The 19,426-nt window shown below is 40.4% G+C and overlaps 1 long non-coding RNA gene and 1 pseudogene across 5 annotated transcripts in view; one reads left to right on the top strand and one right to left on the bottom strand.

Moving 5' to 3' along the window:
- LOC309643660 (olfactory receptor 10J1-like) overlaps positions 1-19,426 on the top strand; it is a 460,112-nt pseudogene that overhangs the window by 223,965 nt on the left and 216,721 nt on the right. The window lies entirely within an intron of this gene.
- The window catches only part of LOC309644964, a 60,218-nt gene that overhangs the window by 32,530 nt on the left and 8,262 nt on the right, over positions 1-19,426 (bottom strand). The window contains exons 1-2 of one of the 4 annotated variants that reach the window (XR_014254677.1): positions 8,617-14,857; positions 116-5,236 (exon numbers count right to left, since the gene is read on the bottom strand). The exons of 1 other annotated variant lie outside the window; for it this stretch is intronic. This is a non-coding gene — a long non-coding RNA (uncharacterized lncRNA). Of the gene's footprint in view, positions 1-115; positions 5,237-5,607; positions 14,858-19,426 lie in introns of those variants that run through there. 2 more of the 4 variants (XR_014254674.1, XR_014254676.1) reach the window with 2 other exon arrangements.

The following is a 19,426-nucleotide window of genomic DNA, read 5'->3' as shown; positions in this document are numbered from 1 at the left end:
ACGGGCCCACTTGCTCCACGGCATGTGGGATCCTCCCAGACCAGGGCCCGAACCCGTGTCCCCTGCATTGGCAGGCAGACTCTCAACCACTGAGCCACCAGGGAAGCCCTAAAGTGTGGTTATTGATCTTCTTCCCTAAATCAATGGATGGTTCTTTGTACAAGGGAAAAAAATGGAGGATGCAGAAGGTCAACAGCAATGGTTCAGGCTCAGAACCCCTAAAATAAAATGGCTCAGAAGCAAGTAAAAGAAAACAAATTGAGATCACATTTATCTTGCTAGACTTCTGGATCAGGATGACATTTTGAGCACAGATTTGAATTCCACCCTCAGGTCTTTGATATGAAAAATTTTATATAAAACATTTCAAATATAAATTTGAAAGAATAAGATCATGAACACTTGTATACCCATCACTTAGATTCAAGAAATGTTAACAATTTGCCTGAATGGTAAACATTATGTTGGTGTTTATCTGTATAAATTTACTGCTGAACCATTTGAAACTGGGTTAGATATCATGATATTTAGCCACTAAATACTTCAGCATATATCTCCTATAGGAAAAAAGTCTTCTATAGAGCCTCAATACCTTTATCACCACCTAGGAATATTATCAAAAACACCCTGTTATCAAGCAACTACTGGGCCATATGGTCAAATCTCCCAAACAGATGAACAATTGCTTTTATAGTGAGTTTTTTCACACTAGAATCCAATCAAAGTCTTAGGCACTACATTTGTTTTATATCTTTTGTTATTTTTAAACCAGAACAGCCACCCACACACACATATTTTTTTTTTAATACCCTTGACATGGGGATTTTGAAGAAATTCTAACAATCACCTTATAAAATTACCATATTCCTGATGCATTGTCTCTTGCAGCATTGTTTAACATGCTCCTGTGTCTCCTGTATTCCCTATATATTGGAACTCTGGACTAAAGTCTTGATTAAATACAGATGAAACATTTTAGGCAAGGGTATTTCAAAGGCAATGCTGTTGCTTCACATTGCATCACACCAAGAGGCACGCAATGTCAAGTGGTCCACTATCAGTGAGGTAGTTTGATGCCAACAGCCCTCTATATTTTAAAGGTACACTTAACCCTTTGCAAACAGGAAGTAATGTATAGGATGATACTTAGCATCATACAAACATTCTATTTCCTAACAAACTTTCACCTAATGGTTCCAAATTCACTGATAATAACTGCTGGAATTAATTATTTCAGGATGGCAAAATGGTGATTTCTAGTGGTATCATTCCTTCTATATTTATTAGCAGGCAATCTGCAATACATCACTTCCTCCTTTAAAAGGCAATGCAGTGGTCATTTGGGCTACCCACCAATATTCCATCTTTTTCTTCCTTCTGAGTAGAAGGAAGAAATACTTAGAAGGAAGGACTAATCCACGATGGGTGGATTAGTCAGCTTTTGCTTCAGTAACAAACAATCCAAAATCTTACTGGCTTATAACAACAAACATTTCTTGCTCACAAGTCTGTGATTTGCCTGTGGCTCAGCTGTAGCTCTTCTGGGCTTTGCCCCAGGCTCCAGATCAGTGTAATGTGTCTCTCAAACCAGGAGTCTGAAAAAGAAGCAATGGCTCCTGGGGGCCTGCTCTTCTCTTGCTGGATGGCATGAGCTCTAAAGAGAGAGTAAAAGGCTGAGATGCCTTGTAAAGCATCTGCTCCAGGCCAGTGTGCTGTCACTTCCACCCACATGGCATCAACCAAAGCAAGTCACAGAATCAGTAGAGAGAGGAAGTTTACTCTGTTCCTGGGGAAAAGGGGAGAAGAAAGTTATTTCCTAAAAAAATTATACAATCTGCCATCGTGGGATTGAACTTTTCTACCTTCCTAAATTGGGACATGACCATATAACTTGCTTGGGCCATGGAAATATGCACAGACATGTGGTGTATTTTCCAGCACCTTCCTTTCCACTGCCACAGCAGCGTTCTAAATTATTGAGTCTCTGTCACTTTGCGTCCCTAAGTGAGGATGACATAGATCAGAACACCTGCTAACCCAAGGCAGACATGTAGTGAAAGTGAAAAATAAACTCTCTTGTTTCAAGCCACTAAGATTTTGAGGTTGTGGCATAACCTACCTATCCAGACTAATACAAAGTAAAGCTTAATTATTTCTTTTTAATTACTAATTTTCAGAATAAGGAGTTGGTGTACTAAGAATCTCCACTGTAGCAAATAAGCTTTTTATTTCCCCCTTTCTCTTTTTTTGTTTTTCCTTTTCTTTTCTTATCTTTTTTTTTTTGAATATCATTATGGACTCATTTTGATTGATATGATCAATCATAAGCTTTATTCTTTCGAGGCTCATGTTGTCCCAAACTTGGCCAGTGAGAGCTCTGTCCTTTTAACAAGACGATTAATCTTCAGAATTTCCTTCTATTCTGAAAGACTAAGACATCTTAAGCTCACTTTAAATTTTCCCTGCTTCACACCTAGAACTTGCCATTTCTCTAAGGAGCCTTGGTTGTTTCTAGTGAGAATGGTATTTCAGAAAACAATACCTGAATGTCAGGTGCGCTCATTGCTACTGGAGTATATTGATTTCTAAGCTCTTTCATTGAACAGAGCATATTCCCACATTTTCTTTCTCTCCCTGTCCCTCTCAACACACACATATATGTATATGTGTACAGATAGATAGAGATAGAGATATATAATACTTACAGATTATATGCAGATAAATATAAATTATACAGATTATATTGTATACATGCTATATTTTATATAGACTACATGTAGATGATATTATATATAACCTTATGCTCTTATTGATATTTCCCACTCAGATTTTATATTATAGGGTTCTCCCCATTACCTTCTTTGTTTCTTTTTTATTTTTCTTTTCTCAGACACTGAAAAACTTGAATCCTAACACCAAGAACAGTTTTGCTTATTTGCTTTTTGTTTGTTTGTTTTCAGGCCACGCCATGTGTCTTGTGGGATGTTACTGCCCTGACCAGGAATCGAACCCAGGCACTCGGCAGTGAAAGCACAGAGTCCTACCCACTGGACTGCCAGGGAATTCCCTGCTTATTTGCTTTATTCTACAACACGCATACAATAATTTCAAAATTATAACATCAGCAATAAAACAACTGAGTGAAGTTTAGGATTCCCTTGAGTTCTTTTTGTCCTTAGAAAACCTGCCACCAAAAGATGGATTCTGTGAGTCAGACTCTTGTGTGCAAAAGACATTTGAAATATTCCCTTTTACTGTATAGTTATATGTTATCTATTAAATATGCAATTTGGTTAACTGGTTACAGTTTTTAGTTGAGCAGACAAGATATGTGCAACTTGTCTTGCACAAGGATCCTGGAGCAGCTTGCTCTGCCACCTCTTCCCGTCTTTCTGATCACCTGTGTCATTATCACAGCTATTGGCCTGTCTTTTGTTCCTAAACTAAACTGTCCTTCCCTGCCAAGGAGCTGGCTGTGAAAAATGTTAGGTATTTAGTATCCCTACACCAATTTCAAAGAAAATCCTTCTTTGTTATAACTCTTGGGCCAGATGTGGAAGACTGGGCTGGCATGTGTAGAACTGCCAGGGAGGAGGACATGATTGCAGGGAAGACAGAGAGAATCAATGAGGAGAAGATGAAGGGAGAGAGTGACAGCTCAAGAGAGAAGGAGGGAACTAGCTGTGACTTGGAAGGGAAAGGCTGGTCATGGACACTAGTGCTGTGAGGGTCCTCCAAATAAGGCTGAAGGAACCTGAGTCAGAACCTTAATATCTGCAGGCAACTGATTCTTTTTTAGCAGGTACTGTTCTAATGACTTACCCCTATTGGCTCATTTAATCCCTCTGGCAACTAGATGGTAGGGTGTATGATTATCCCCTTTTTACTGATGAGGGAAGTGAGGCAGAGAGAGGTTTTGTAATTCACCCAGTGTCATAGAGACATTGAGTGGCAGAGTCAGGATTCAAACAACAGAGCCTGGTCCAAACTCCAGCACATCATAAGAAGCTCTTCCTCCAAGAGCCAGGTAACTGGCTCTTAGAAAGTTAAAGGATTATTCAAGACCGGTGAGATTCCCTACTGCCTGCATAAACTGGTGATAGAAACTGTAAAGGGAGCCCTCCAACCATGTTATCATTCCAGTGAAGCCCCTTAATCCCTAAGTGACTGTGGAGTAATTTTCTTGTTTAGAAACCACAATCTTACCCAACACCATGACTCAAATAACAGGCTGTGAAAACCATTTTAAGTATAGACTCTGCTTGATTGTATTGTGGGGGGACCTGTGAGCACAATCTGTATACGTGGGAAAATTATGAGATCTCAGACACTAGTTTGGTGTGATTCTGTAAGCTCCTATTTTTGCTTGTTTTTGTTTTCTAGGTTTTTGTTTACTTGCTTTGCATGTGTAACGTTATTCTCCTTCAACACATGGGCTCTCAGTTTTTCTTCTATTCTAGTATATTTAAGCCTGGGCTCCAGGCTCACAACATGGTTTTAGGTTTTAAACAACTCTCTGATCTCCCTGTGCTGGTTTTATAAACCAGATAATGACCATACGGTACTTACTCCACTGACAAATCTTATATTTCAAGGGCACTCTGCCACATGGGAAGTAAGAAATAATAATGAAGCAAATTCCATGGATGTAAAGTGGTGAGAAAGCACTCTTCCTTTGGAGTCTGAATTTAAAATCATGTCATTGAAACTTATGGTCTTTACTGTTTATACATTTTTTATATCCAGGACAAGAGTTTAAGCCAAGAACCTACATACATCCGTCTTTGGCTCCCATCCAACACCTGGGCTACTATCATGCAGTTGAGTCAAGCAGAGAAAAAACAAAGGAATGAATGCATGCATGAATGAAATAAACATTGTTCTTCTATTCTCCTTGCTCTTTGTTGATGTTATTATTCATCTGAAGAGATAATGGCAGGAAAGGTAGAAAGGACCTAGGGAGAAAAGAGAAAGGGCTACAGATCAAGAGAAAAAGCTAGATGATCACAATTTGTAGAGAACAGAATAGCCTGAGAAGGTTTGCTAATATCAGCAGCTGTATTCATCCAAGTGATACCAGAAAACCCAGAAGTCCCAGTGGATTATTTGCTCACATTCCAGTCTGATGTAAGTGTTCCTGGTGGGGCAGCTTTACTCCAAGCAGTGACTCAGATGCCCAGTTTCCTTCTATTTTTGTGGCAGTTCCATCCTCAAGACTTGGTTTCCAGTGTCACCACTGGTATGAATATCCAGTAAGCAGACAAGAAAAAAGAGAGTGGAGAAAGAGCATTTGCCTCTCGACCACCTCGTCCTATAAGACATTCACATTACATCTGCACACGTGCCACTGGCACCCAGTCCCTTCTAGATACAAGGCAGTCTGGAAAGGTGGCCCCTGGAAGGGGAGCATGAATTCTTGGCGGGATGTTAGCTGTCTATGCCATAACTCTAGGAGCGTTAGTCAGGATCCTGTCCTGAGAACACTTGTTTAGGAAAAAAAAAAAAAAAATGGCACTGGGAAGGAATTCAAAGGAAAAAGGATCACAAGCTGCCATCTCTCAAAAACCCTAGAAATGGGCAGAATAAACTAGCCTAAGTCATCAAAACTGTGATGTCAATTGCAGAAGACCGTTCCTCTCTCCCTTAATGCCTTGCTCTCCTCTGATATTTAGACAGGCATTCATTCAGTGCTCTCATGGTGACCCCAAGCTCTTTGGACCCTTCTATTTAATGGTAATTCTGCCCCATTCTCTCAAGACATTGCTAGAAGACCAGCTAATCAAGAGCTAAGATGTACACAACTGAATTGATCCTGTCTTTAATATATCTGCATTTTTACTATTCTTTATTTTCATTACCTAAGGACTGTAGAAACCTTGGACCCCACGAAAATGATTAACTCATGTTATCACAGTCCAATTTAGGAGAAATTTGACAGGCAGCTAGTCCTTTGGAAGCCCTTCAATCATAGTACACAGCCTGCTCTATGAGTGAAGTCAACCCACTAATAAAATAGTAATAAATAATAAAAAAATACTAAAACTCATAAAATGTCTGTCATTATCATAGTTCCTAATATTTTACAAAGGCCTTTAATATGAATGTACAAATCAAAACAGTAGTATAAAATAAGAAAAACATATGATCTCCATTTTACTTATGAAGAAATTAAGACTTAGATAAGCTAAATGACTTTCCTAAAGTCACATAATCAGTACAGAGCAGACTAAAAACTAAAGCCAAGATGTTTTGATTCCTACTTCAGTGCTCTTTCATAATTCTGAGGCAATGGGCCCTTTCTTGTGATGTTCAGTATTTCTTGGGTATTTAGAAGTCTCTGCCTTTCAAATGATCTTCCAGCAAAAATTAGCCTGTTTACCTGTCTTCCAACCTGGTCTTACATTTGAGATCCTTTTCCTTATTTTCTCTTCAACATGTATTACCTCTACATTCATGTTCTAATTGTCCTCTTTCTCCACCTTCAATATTTTCTTATGATCAGTTATCTGGGGGGAAAAAAGGTTCATATTTTGATTAAAGTGCCATGACATATTCCTGCACTTATTTCCCAATCCACAGAAAATTTTCCACGACTGGCATCCTTCCCAATCACCCTTGCCAATCTACTCTCCATGGCAGTAATGCACTCTTTCCCTCCTTTTTTTTTTCTTTTTAATCATGAAAGCTGATTGAACAAGCACTAAACTAACAGTGTTGGATTGTGGCAGGAAAGCAAGTAAAGACCTATGACCCGACACATATGGTTAAAAGGAGACTGTAGTGATAAGCCACAAGATGGGAGTAAATTCCTCCTTAAATCCCCATGCAAATCCAGTCTGTTACACAACAGGGCTTGTGTGTATTTGCCAGTAACTATGCTTAGGAGAAAATCTGCCTTGTTTACTCCATTTTCCCAGACTCTACTTGATTCAAGATACTCTCCGTTCAATTTTCATCCCATATTCTTGCCTTTTTTCCACATTTCTAATTCCTTTAAATAATTGCCTCACAATCTCTGTTCTTCCCTCCCTTTACTTTCTTTTGTTCATTTTGTTTTCCAGATTATTTCCTAATTAGTCACACTTGATCTTAATATTTCTGCTCATTGCTTCCTCCCAAAATATATCATATTAAGTCTCCAGAAGTTTTTTCTCTATTATCCAGCTGCTCTAAAATTGACGATGAGCTTATAGGGCTGCAGTTGGCAAACTACAGGCCAAATCCAGCCTGTGGTCCATTTTTGTAAGGCTCCTAAGCTAAGAATGGTTTTTACGTGTTTAAAGGATTGTAAATCCAAACAGAGACAGACAGGCCCACAAAGCCTAAAATATTTACTATCTGCCCTTCTACAGAAAAAGTTTGCCAGCCCCTATTCCAGACTATGAAAAACTTCTGGTCTCTCATCCATTGCTATCCTCAGTAATCTTGATGATTCTTTGAGATTCTCTGCCCAGTTTTCAAGTAGAGGACACAGGATAACAAGGCAACCGACTGCAAAAAGGAACCAGAACCCAAGGCCCCTAATATTTTTCTTCATGTGGCATGACCATTATTAGAAGGGTTTAGAACTTCTTTTTAGCTCAATTTATTGTCTTAGGGGTAGAGTATTTTGGGTCATAGAGAACAACTCAGATCATGGCCTTCACATTCCCGCTGTATCAGGGCTACAGTGGAGAACCAGCATCCTTCTCTCCAACCAGGAGAGTAAGAGAGAAGCAGGGGAGGTGGACCAGCATGCAAGGCAGCAGGGAGGTTGTCCAGGAGGAGAAAGGTCTGAATCATTTAGCCTCCCGGTGCATCCTAGGTGGTGGCGACTGGGTCTCCCCCCAGTCACACCAAGATAGAGACTGATTTGAATCTTTCCCGCATTTGTATTACAACTCCTGGCTCTGCTTCTGATACCCTGTTAGCAGGTTGAGGTGTCACTAGAGAAGTAAAGAGCCTGGGAGGTCGTGATAGCAGTGCCCCCAGGGTATTGATGGGTGTGCTGTTTGTGCTGACAAGCCTGACTACTTCTCTGAGACAAATGCCAGAGCTAAGGTGTGTGTGAGTTTGTAACAGCAGATCTCAGGAAAGCCTCCACTAAAAACCCTAACCGTCATGAGGGGAAACGCTCTCTGCCGGCAAAATAGGATGAAAGCAAAATAACAGACAACCAGCAACACACCGGAGCAAGCTTTATAACCAAAACCTACCTAATTGTAGGCACACACCAACTGTAGAACAAGCTAAACTCACATGTTTAGATCCAGGCTGTGAGAGTAGATTTAGGAGACACATATAAAAACAATAACAACAATACCAATAATAAGGTAGAAAGAAGAAAGACCTTTTGCTGGCCCAGAATGTTACTCTTACTAGAATGTAAGATGTCCATAGGGTGATTTTCATTTTTTAATAAATGTTTATTAAGCCTATATGAACTGCTAATTTTTGATCTAGAGCTCAGACAGGAGAAGACACTCATTCAGGACCACATGGTTATAAAAAACAAGACAGAAAATAGAAGAACAGGGAAAGCACAGGGAGGAAGAGCACAGATGAAATTAAACAGATGTGACTTCAACTCTCAAGTCTATCACTTAGAAGCGATCTAATTTGGGGTGAGTTACTCACCTCTCTGAGCCTCAGTTTTCTTATCTCTAAAGTTGGAACAGTATGTACTTTTCAGGGATCTTGTCAGGATTCGAGGTTGTTTTTCTAATGTAATTGGTTCATGAATGATTCCCTAGAGGGAAAGAGGACAGAGAGAGGAAGCTGTAGGTAGTAGGTACTCTTACTCCAGGAAACATGGGGCCAAGGTGGCCTGAGTGTCAGGATAGCAGAATTTCAGGCAGGGTTATATCCATATTTCCATATCCTTAGAGGATGAAAGATTAGAAAACTTGCAGTTCTCACAATCCATACTATAGTGACCATAGGAATTCCTAGCTGCAAAAAGCATTTCAAGTCTGGGGCCAAGATTTCTGAACAGAACGTCTGCAAATCAAGCCCTTCCTTCATTGCTTTCTGAACATTCCAGACCCTCAAATATGTGTGCAGGGCAATGCCCCCTTCTTTTTCTGCCTCTAACTTTGAATCTGTTTTCTGACATTCTCAGCCTCCTGGGAGACTCCTAACCACATCCATGTGATAAGAGATATTCTTGTCTGAGAATGAGGGTTAGGGAAGGAAGAAGTGAAACAAAGGAAAATGTGCCACCAAAATTTCACTGGCCTGAGAGTGCCCACCCATTTCCTGCACTGTGGTTATCTCTAAAGGGAGAACCAGGTAATATCCCTGCCTCCAGGTTTGCAAAGTCTCTGGTATTATCAGTAATGAAAAGACAACCTAAAATTGGTAAAAAAACATATCACTTTGGAAAGCAATAAAGTATACCCTGATGAGGTTGACTAGGAATATAACCTATGATTTAGCAATCTTATTCCCAGGTATATAGTCTGAAAACTCTTGCACCATGAGATACAAGAATATTCTAGCAGCACTGGTCATAACAGAAAAAGCTGGAAACAAATCACGTGTCTGTCAAAGGCAAGGTGTATTAATAAATTGTGGTATATCCATATCATGGCGCACTACACATCTGTGGACATAAATAAACTGTTGTACATCTAAGGACATGGATAAATCTCAAGAAACACAATGATGAGGGAACCAAACAACACAAAAGAAGGTTTCCACTTATATACAGTTTAAAAATAACCAAAACTAGGTAACATATTATTTAGCTATAAAGAAAACTAAGGGAGTGATTTGTTACATCTGGAGGCTGGAAGAGGGGTACCATTGAGGAGGCTGACCCAAGCATCTTCAGAGGAACTGGCAATGTTCTCCTATTAAGCTGGCTGGTTGGAACTTGAGTGTTTATTTGATGATCATAATTATACATTTTAAACTGTTCAGATATTTTATATACATCCTTGGCTATGAATAATTTATTTCACAATAAAAAAAAAATTAATGTAACCCAAATGTGCATGGGGCCCCTTGCAGAGTAGCCTCTGCTTTTACTCTACACTGAGCCCAGGAAGAGCACCAGTGTCAACCTTGACAAATAGGACAAATTTTTTTAAACGTTTTGTAGAAGATGGAAATGAGTGTTATATATTGTGTAGCACATGGCAAAAGTTAAACTTTCCCTTTAATCATTTCTATTCTTCCTTTTTTCCTGCACAAATGTTTTCTCTTTCTCATACGTCTGTCTCCTCTGAAGCCTTGAAGAAGCCCATCTAGAAACTATGACGATCAATTCTTCCCACCTCACAGAGCCAGCTGTCCTGGCCAGCCCTAGCCCCTGCAGCATGATTGGGGGGCATTGACTGATACAGAATTTTGAATCTCATCAAAAAACTATTGACTACCACAACAAACTAATGTCAGAAAAGAAAAAGCACAGATGAACAGGAATCTGTCCCTGTCAAAAAGGAGTTACAAAGCCAAAGAGTACTGACAAGAGAGATGTTGACTATCTTAGGAATTGGCAAAATTAGTTTCATGCCATGAGAAACAGAATAGGTCCAATCACTCATTCACTCATTCTTAGTTCATGGTTTCACCTCATTCTTAGTGAGAGAATAGAAGCCACTGGATATGAAGCCCCACATCTTCTGACCTACAAACCCACCTACTCACCTGCACTAATCACATCCTTCCTCCCTCTCGAAGCTCAACCTTTCCCTTGGGTTCTGGACTCCATCTTTTCTTAAATCCTAGAAGACGTCAAGCCTTACATTATCTTTCTTCTCCTGAACCTCCAATTTCTGCCCCTCTCCTGGATTATCTTCTTTGGCCTAAAAACATAATCCACTATCTCTCTTTAAGAATATAACAACAACAATAATCCTTCATTGATCCACACCTCTCCATACCTACTGGTCCATTTCTCAGTTCTCTTCTACAGCCAAACTTCTTGAAAGGGTGACTTACACACACTGCCTCCGTTCCTAAATTCTGAATTTTATACTACTGAAATCTAGCCTCTGACTTCACCGCTCACTGAAACTGTTCGTGCTGAAACACCCACTGACTTCCATGTTGTGCAAAGTTCAATGGACACTTCTCAGTCATGTTACTGAACTTCTCAGCAATGGCACTCCCTCTTCCTTAAAATTTTTCTTTTTTGTTTCCTAAAACCACTTTCTCTCTTACTGGCTGTTTCTCCTCAGTTTTCTTGAATGGTTCCTCCTCCTTTACCCAAATTTCAAATCATGGGGGTCCAAAGAGCTTGTCTGAGCCCTCTTTGCTCTTCTCTCTACATTTTCTTCCCTAAATAACCTCATCAATTTCCACAGGTCTACTACTTATGATCTTTATGTGGAGGCCTTTTAAATTTACACGTGAAGTCTCTGAGCTCTTCTGAGCTCAAAACTCATATCCAACTACCCGCCTGGAGCTTTCTCTTGGAAAATTTACACACATCTCAAGTGTAAATAGAACTCTTATCTTTCTCTTGAGCCTGTTTTTTTTTTTTTTTTTTTGAAGTATATAGTTGATTTACAATGTTGTGTTAATTTCTGCTGTACAGCAAAGTGATTCAGTTATCCATACATATACACTCTTTTTTATATTCTTTTCCATTATGGTTTAATCTTATGATATTGAATACAGTTCCCTGTGCTATAACAGTAGGACCTTGAGCCTGTTTCTTTCTCCTTCTTCCAAATCTTCCGAGATCAGTACATAGCAATCCATTACTTCAGTGAGAAACATCCTTGATTCCTTTCTTTCCTTCATCATTCACATCTAAATCATCAAAATATCTGATCAATTTCTATCTTTAACATATAATCTCAAACCTACATTCTTCTGTCTTTACTGCCCTTGCATGACTCCAAGACAGTACTATCTCCTTCACTGTGATGGTGATGTTCCTGTAGCACTTTGTCACTCATCTCCCAAGTCCTCCCTTCTGAACTCCTAACTATGGGGCAACATCTCTGTGTGATCTCACTCCTGTGTCTGTCCAGGATGCCCAGCTCATTCTATTCCATCCATATTTAACTCAGGGCCTCATTCTGCCCTTTCCTCTGCCTGGAGTTCGCCCCCCTTTCCCAACTGGGAAAGGCTTCTTGTTCATCTTACCCAAAGTACCTCCACCCATCAGCCTCTGTCTCAGTCTCTTATTTATTCCCTTCCTAACAAACTAATTACAAATGGTGGCTACTTCATTTATTTATTTTTTTCTGCTGCTTTCCTTTTTGTCAATATCTCCTACCTGAATACATGTTTCATGAGGGTCAGGGCCTCCTATGTCTTGTTTATTATTCTTCTTCCAGTTCCTAACACAGTGACTGATATAAAATAGTTGCCAGACATAGTGACAGAAGCAAGATAATGACAAATGCATCAAAAGTCCACAATAAAATGACTTCAGTATAAATTAATCGTCTCTTACGTGTCAGCCATTCTGTTGGGGAGACAGAAATAAAAGACAAGTAAATATGGCATGGGGAACGCCACGACAGAGGTACACACAGGAGGTGACAGGCAGTCAAAGGTAAGGCACCTGATCTAGATGGGGTGGGAAGGTTAGCCAAGAAAGGCTACACAGAGGAGTTTGACATTTCAGAGGTTGTTTTAAGTCATCCAGTGAAGAAATGGAGGAAGGGCATTCCAAGCGGAGTGAATAGATAAAGTGTATCAGTCGGAGAAGACTCTTCTCCATCTAACTCCTCCAGCCGGAAATGTGTAAACCAAGGGCTCTGCTTACACTCTCCTTTCCTTAACCCCAAACTAGACAAATGTGCCACACTGCAAAATGTCATCTCATCCCCACCCTCTGCTTCCAGAAAGTACTGTCTTTATTAATCTCAGGCACACCTACTTAAAAAGATATATTTAACCCACCTGTAAAAGGCACAGATCTCAAGCAAAAGTAACAACTTGGAATACACTGTCTGCGTGCAAGTTTGCTACATTAACCTGAATGACAGACTCACCTGAGATGATGCTGCCGTGTCACAATATCACTTACTCCACGCTCAGCAAAGGCAGAGAACAACCCAGAACTAGGATCGTGGTCCAGGAAACTTTTGAAACTGTGTGTTAATGATGGAGAAGTTTCTGTGGCTGTGCTGTGTAAAGTTGTTTTCTCAAGACTTTCATAGTTTTAAAAAAAAGCAGATAGGTAGTGAAGATTAGCCAGACTCTGGGTATAATCATTCGTTTCTAAGACCTGTGGATTCACAGGAGTCATTTCGAGGTATATTTAATTAAGGAGAACTTTAATACGATGTTTCTTTCCACCTTAAGGATTTGAAATTACACTTTAAAACACAAAAGTTAAAATGAGAAGGACTTTGAGGAATAATCTTCTTCACCCCTTCGTTTTATAATCCAAGAGACTTAAGACCAATAGAGTAAGACCATTCATGTAATCAAGGTGTTTGTGGTGGTTAATTCTATGTGTCAACTTGACTGGGCCGGGGGTGCCCACATACTTGGTCAAACATCATTTCTGGGTGTGTCTGTGAGGGCGTTTCTGGATGAGACTAACATTTGAATCTGTAGCCTGAGTAAAGCAAATTGCCCCTCCCAATGTGGTTGGCCCCATCCAATCTGTTGAAAACCTGAATAGAATAAAAGGCTAAGAAAGAATTTTTCCTCTCTGCCTGACTGTCTTCAAGCTAGAACATCAGTCTTCTCCTGCCTCCGAATTTGGACTTGGACTGGAACTATATTATCTGTTCTCCTGGGTAGGAGTTTCTCAGCCTCCATAATCACATAAGCCAGGTCCTAATAATAAATCAATCAGTATCTCTCACCCTCCCTTCCTTTCCGTACACACACACACACACACACACACACACACACACATTATTGGTTTTGTTTCTCTCAAGAATCTTCACTGGGGGCTTCTCTGGTGGCGCAGTGGTTGAGAATCTGCCTGCCAATGCAGGGGACACGGGTTCGAGCCCTGGTCTGGGAGGATCCCACATGCCGCAGAGCAACTAGGCCCGTGAGCCACAACTACTGAGCCTGCGCGTCTGGAGCCTGTGCTCCGCAACAAGAGAGGCCGCGACAGTGAGAGGCCTGCACACCGCGATGAAGAGTGGCCCCCACTTGCCGCAACTGGAGAAAGCCCTCGCACAGAAACGAAGACCCAACACAGCCATAAATAAATAAATAAATAAATAAATAAATAAATAAATAAATAAATAAATAAAAAAGGCAGATGCTTGCTTTAAAAAAAAAAAAAATGAATCTTCACTAATAAAGTGTTCAATGTCATCCCAAGGGAACCACACATCCGACCTCAATAGCTTCCTCCAACCACCAAAGTCCTGGGGTTCTAGGTCAAACGCCACACCATTAGCAGCATTCGCCACCCAGGTCCTGCCATTTTCCTGTGTGACTCTCTGTCCACATGGGTGGCCTGTCCTGAATCCTACCTTCTCTTTTTTTTAAATAATTGAAGGATAGTTGATTTACAATATTATATTAGTTTCAGGTATACAACATAATGATTCAATATTTTTATAGATTCTACTTCACTTAAGGTTATTATAAAATATTGGCTATATTCCCTATGCTATACAACATATCCTTGTAGCTTATGTATCTTATACACAGTAGTCTGAACCTCTTAATCCCCTACCCCTATATCGCCCCTCTGCCTTTCCCTGCCCCCACTGGTAACCACTAGTTTATTCTCTATATCTGTGAGTCTGTTTCTGTTTTGTTATTTTCTTGCCTTCTCTTTTCTTTGACTTATCCATTCCCATTAACCTTCTCTTTGCTTCTGCTGCAAGCAGATTCTTTTCCTCATGTAAATTGATACAATCAAATACTCTATACTCTGAGAATAACCTTGCAGCATCACAGCTAGTTCACTGAATTGCTCCCAGCCTCTCGCCTGCTTTTTGACCCATCCCTTAGTCCCCCTCTGACTTCATTACCATGCACACCCAGCTTTGCTCCTAGGGGCTGTAGAAAATCCCCACTTGCCAGTATCCTAAACCTCCTCCGTCTCTGTCCTTCCTCCACATCCCTTTCCCTCCCCCCAGACTGTAACTCCAGTCACTTCACCTGTCAGCTTTCTCCACGCTTGTACCCAGCTGCGAATCGCTGCTAGAGAAAATCACACAGCTATGAATTAATGATAAACTTTATCTGCGTTCTCCACGCTGCTCCACAAACATACTGTGCTTCCTACTCAGCTGACTCTCCACATTTCAATAATAATTACTTCAAGATTTCTTCACTCTCTTCAGATACTTGACCCCTCTACATCTGAGTTCACGCTCAGAAAATTACTCTCATTCTACTTCATAGAAGATAGAGATCCTTCAGACCAAATTCCTTCAACTTTCTAACTGTAGTGGATTGAATAGTGTCCCCACTAAAAAAAAAAAAAAAAATATGTCCAGATCCTAACCCTCAAAACCTGTGAATGTGACCTTATTTGGAAAAAGAATTTTTGCAGACATAACTAAGTTTAGGGTGAGCCCTAAATCCAATGGCAGGTCTCTTGATAAGAGAAAGGCAGAAAGAATTCTGAGACACAGAGAAGCTGGTCATGTGATGATAGAGGCAGAGGTAGGAGGTATGCAGCCTCAGACAAGGGACCCCTTCAGAGGGGGAGAGACCAGATGATGCCTTAATTTTTGGACTTCTGACTTCCAAAACTGTGAGAGAATAAAGTTCTGTGTTCTTACACCACCCAGTTTGGGGTAATTTGTTATGGCATCCCTAGGAAATTAATAATGCCAATCAAGCTGGCACTTACCTGCACCCGTAACTGCCCCATATCCTTCCTCTTTATTTACAAGAACAAAGGGTGGATACCTCCTATTTATGTCTCCAGCTAGGCTGAGGATCACACAACAAGGCCTTTGTGATTAATGGTGCAAGTCTCAAGTCAGATGCATGGTTATGAATCCCAGCTCCACCATGTACTGCATGGCCTTGGTACCTATCTGTGCGTCAGTTTCCTCATCTCAAAGAAATGGGATAATAAAAATAGTACCTCTCAGAGAGGCTGTATAAGACTCAAATGAGATAGTGCTCTCAGAACAGTTCCTGCACAAAGAAGGGCCCAGTAAATGATTATCTTTTAATTAGCTCTGGTTATCTTCTTAGGGACTAAACTATTTAGTGAGTATTTCCTTTCTTGTTCCTTCAGCCTTTCTTTCATGGGATAATTTCCATGAGTGTTGAAACATTCTCAACCCTTTCATTTCCAAAAAACAACATCACTCCCCTAACCATACTTCTCCCGTCAGCTCCCACCCCATCCCTAAACTCCATTTCACAACAAATCTGCACTCACTGCCTCCACTTTCTCATCCCTTCCTCATTCCTCAGTTCACATGTGAACCAACTGAAATCGACTCTGGCCCTCCACTGCACCTGCACTGGGCAAGGCCACACATGACTTACTTCTAAAGAAAACATCAGTTGTTATCAGCAGGCTTTGCCACTGCTGCCCACACACCCTTTTTCAAGAGCTTCTTTCCATTGGCTCTGGCACCTGTCCTCCTGGTTGTTTCCTAGGCTCTCTGGCCGGTCTCCTGTGTTGGCTTCCCCCTCTTCTAATGATTCCTTAAATGATGGGTTCCTCAGGGCTTCTTTTTAGCCATTCTTTTTTCTGTACCTTCAGTGAGATGTCGACCACTCTCAAAACATCAATTTACTCCCAACAGGCTGATGATTCCTGACTTGTCTCTCCAGCCCAGATTCCTCTTCCTCATTCCAGGCTCACATATCTCATTGCTCACTAGACATATCTACCAATACGTCTTAGACATTTCAAATTCAACATGTCCAAGGGGGAATACTCACCTTCCCTGACCATTTCAAGAATCTACATCTTGTCTAGTACACACTGTCTCACTAAGTGGCACCTCCCATCACCCCTTGGTTCAAGCCAGAAAGCTGTGAGCCATCCTGGACTCGTCTCTTCCTTTGACCGTAAAACCAATTTCCACCAAGTCTTATCCATTCAACATCTTAAATATCTCTCAGATTCACTCACTTTTCTCCTTCTCCACTGCCCTAATATAAGCCAATGCCACATCACACATACCTTGAAACTAATGTCCCATCAGGGGTTTTCCTCCAGAACGTCTCCAAATTTCAGCTAGAATAATCTTTCCAAAATATAAATCTGAGTGTGGTCACCCCTACCCCCATACACACACAAACAGTTAAAATTTTTCATTGCTGGTATTTGCTCTTATAATAAAACCCAAACTCCTTAAAAAGATTTATCAACCCCTCCACAGTCTGGCTCTCAGCATTTCACTCCCGTCCCATAGCCTGTCTGGTGTCTTTTTGTTCTCCCTTTCTTCCATGGCTTCATACCACTTCTTCCAGGAAGACCTCCATGACTCTCTGTCCTCCAGATATTCCATGACATTCTCTGTACTTCTTTTAGCAGAGAACTCACCAGAACATGTTGGGATGCCGTAATTAATGTCTGCTTTCCACACTATGTAGCAAGCTCTGTAAGGGTCAGAATCATGTCTGTCTTGTTCCCCATATCTCCCCAGTGCTTCTCAAAGCTCCTGACACACAGTAAGCATTTAATGAAGACGGGCTGAGGAAATAGACAAATGCTTTTCTAAGAGGGAGGGGATATTTGTATACATATAGCTGATTCACTTCACTGTACAGCAGAGACTAACACAACATTGTAAAGCAATTATACTCCAATAAAAAAAGTAAACAAATGCTGCTTTTCTTGTGAATAACTCAGTACTTTATACGGCATTTCTCTAAATTCCCCGTGAATCATGACTGAGTTTGTATATGTAAAATGACCATAATTAAAAGTTATTGACTGAATTAAAGGAGCAATTAGAGTGATTTATCCCTGAACTCTCCCGTAGAGTAAGTTAATTCAAAGGAAAGGAATTATTTGAAGAAAACCTAGAAACTGGGAGCCGTTTAGTGGTGTGACCTGGAGACCTTGGAGAAAAGGTTTTAATGGCGTCGTACTCAGATTAAGATAGACCATGAAAAGGATCCTTTATAGTAGCCTGGTTTCCTGAGGGGTCAAGTTTGGAAATTATAAAGAAATACATATAGAGGAATTTAGGATAGGAAGCCATGGACAACATCCAAATTTGAGGGATTACTAAATAAGACACCTCTTAACCTGGTCGAAGTTGGACTCTATCTTTTATACTTTCTACACCTTTAACTAATAATCTACTTCTTATTCGCGCCACTTCAGATAAGTCTGACATCTTATTTCTCTTCTTTCATATATGGATCATGGATGAGGTTTACAGGCAACGCGTGCATTGAAATGGGATAGATGCGATCTTTGACCAAAATCAAGTCAGAAAAGAACACATTTTAATGTTTGTGATTTGACATGCAAATAAAGAAAGTAAAAGAGTATCTAATAAATGAGGCTCACATACCATGAGGGAAATGCTGTATGCAGGAACACTGATTTTCCAGAGAAGAAAGGTTTTAGATTTTGCATTGGAAAAGCCTGGCTGGCATTGTTGAGCAAGATTTCCAGCAGGTGGCGCCCTGAACCAATTAATGGGAAACACAAACGCCAATGTGCTGTTGGACATTTTAAGAATTAAAATGTTTTAAGAATTAAATCACCTCCCTTTTTGAGATATATATACTCTGATCACACAATCAGGAGATTGTGGAGTCCATGCCTTCTGTGCAGACACATATACATGCGCCTAGATACATTCCTCCACTGGGGAATAGAGTAGCATTAGATATACTACTACTATACTATGAAGGCTAATGTTAACAAGCCAGATATACAAACACACATACATATGTATGTGAATTGGATCTGCTTCTCAGGGCTAATCCATCTCCTCCAAATTGGTCCTTTAACACCATCTACTAAATAGTCCACATTTCTCTGCTATATTAGCATTCTCTCTCTCTCTCTCTCCACAATAACTAATCCAACTTTCTATGCTTTCTTCAAACACGCAACATCCTCTTTTTCCCAGTTATTCTCACAAGATGACATGATTACTTACTTTAAAAGAAGGAGGAGGAGGAGGAGAAGGAGGAAGAGGAAGAGAAGGAGCCACGTCCATCATCAGGTGAAATTTTCTTGTCTTCCGGATGTCAACATGCAAATCTACATCTGCACACATGCTACCATCCTACAGCAAGAGAGAAGCTGAATCTCCAGCTACCAAAGTGAATCCCTTCACGGTACTCTACATCATATTCCCACCCCCCTCCACTTTCTCAGAAACTTTGGCTATCATTTTTGCCTTTTTCCTCTATTTCTCTCTCTTGACTATTCAAACTCTCCTTCTCAATGGCTTCCTCCCCAGTGGTTTTCAAACAGCTCAAGTCTCTCCCACTGAAAAAACAAATAAAATGGGTGGATGTATAGATACAAGTTTGGCCATGAGTTAATCATTGTTGAAACTAAGTGATGGGTACATGAGGGCTCGTGATACTACTCTGTTGAATTTATTTACAT

This window comes from Balaenoptera physalus (assembly GCF_965194825.1).
Source record: "Balaenoptera physalus genome assembly, chromosome: 1".
NCBI classification, from domain to species: Eukaryota; Metazoa; Chordata; class Mammalia; order Artiodactyla; family Balaenopteridae; genus Balaenoptera; species Balaenoptera physalus.
The sequence above is the reverse complement of the archived record's forward strand: the minus strand, read 5'-3'. Positions and strand labels throughout refer to the sequence as shown.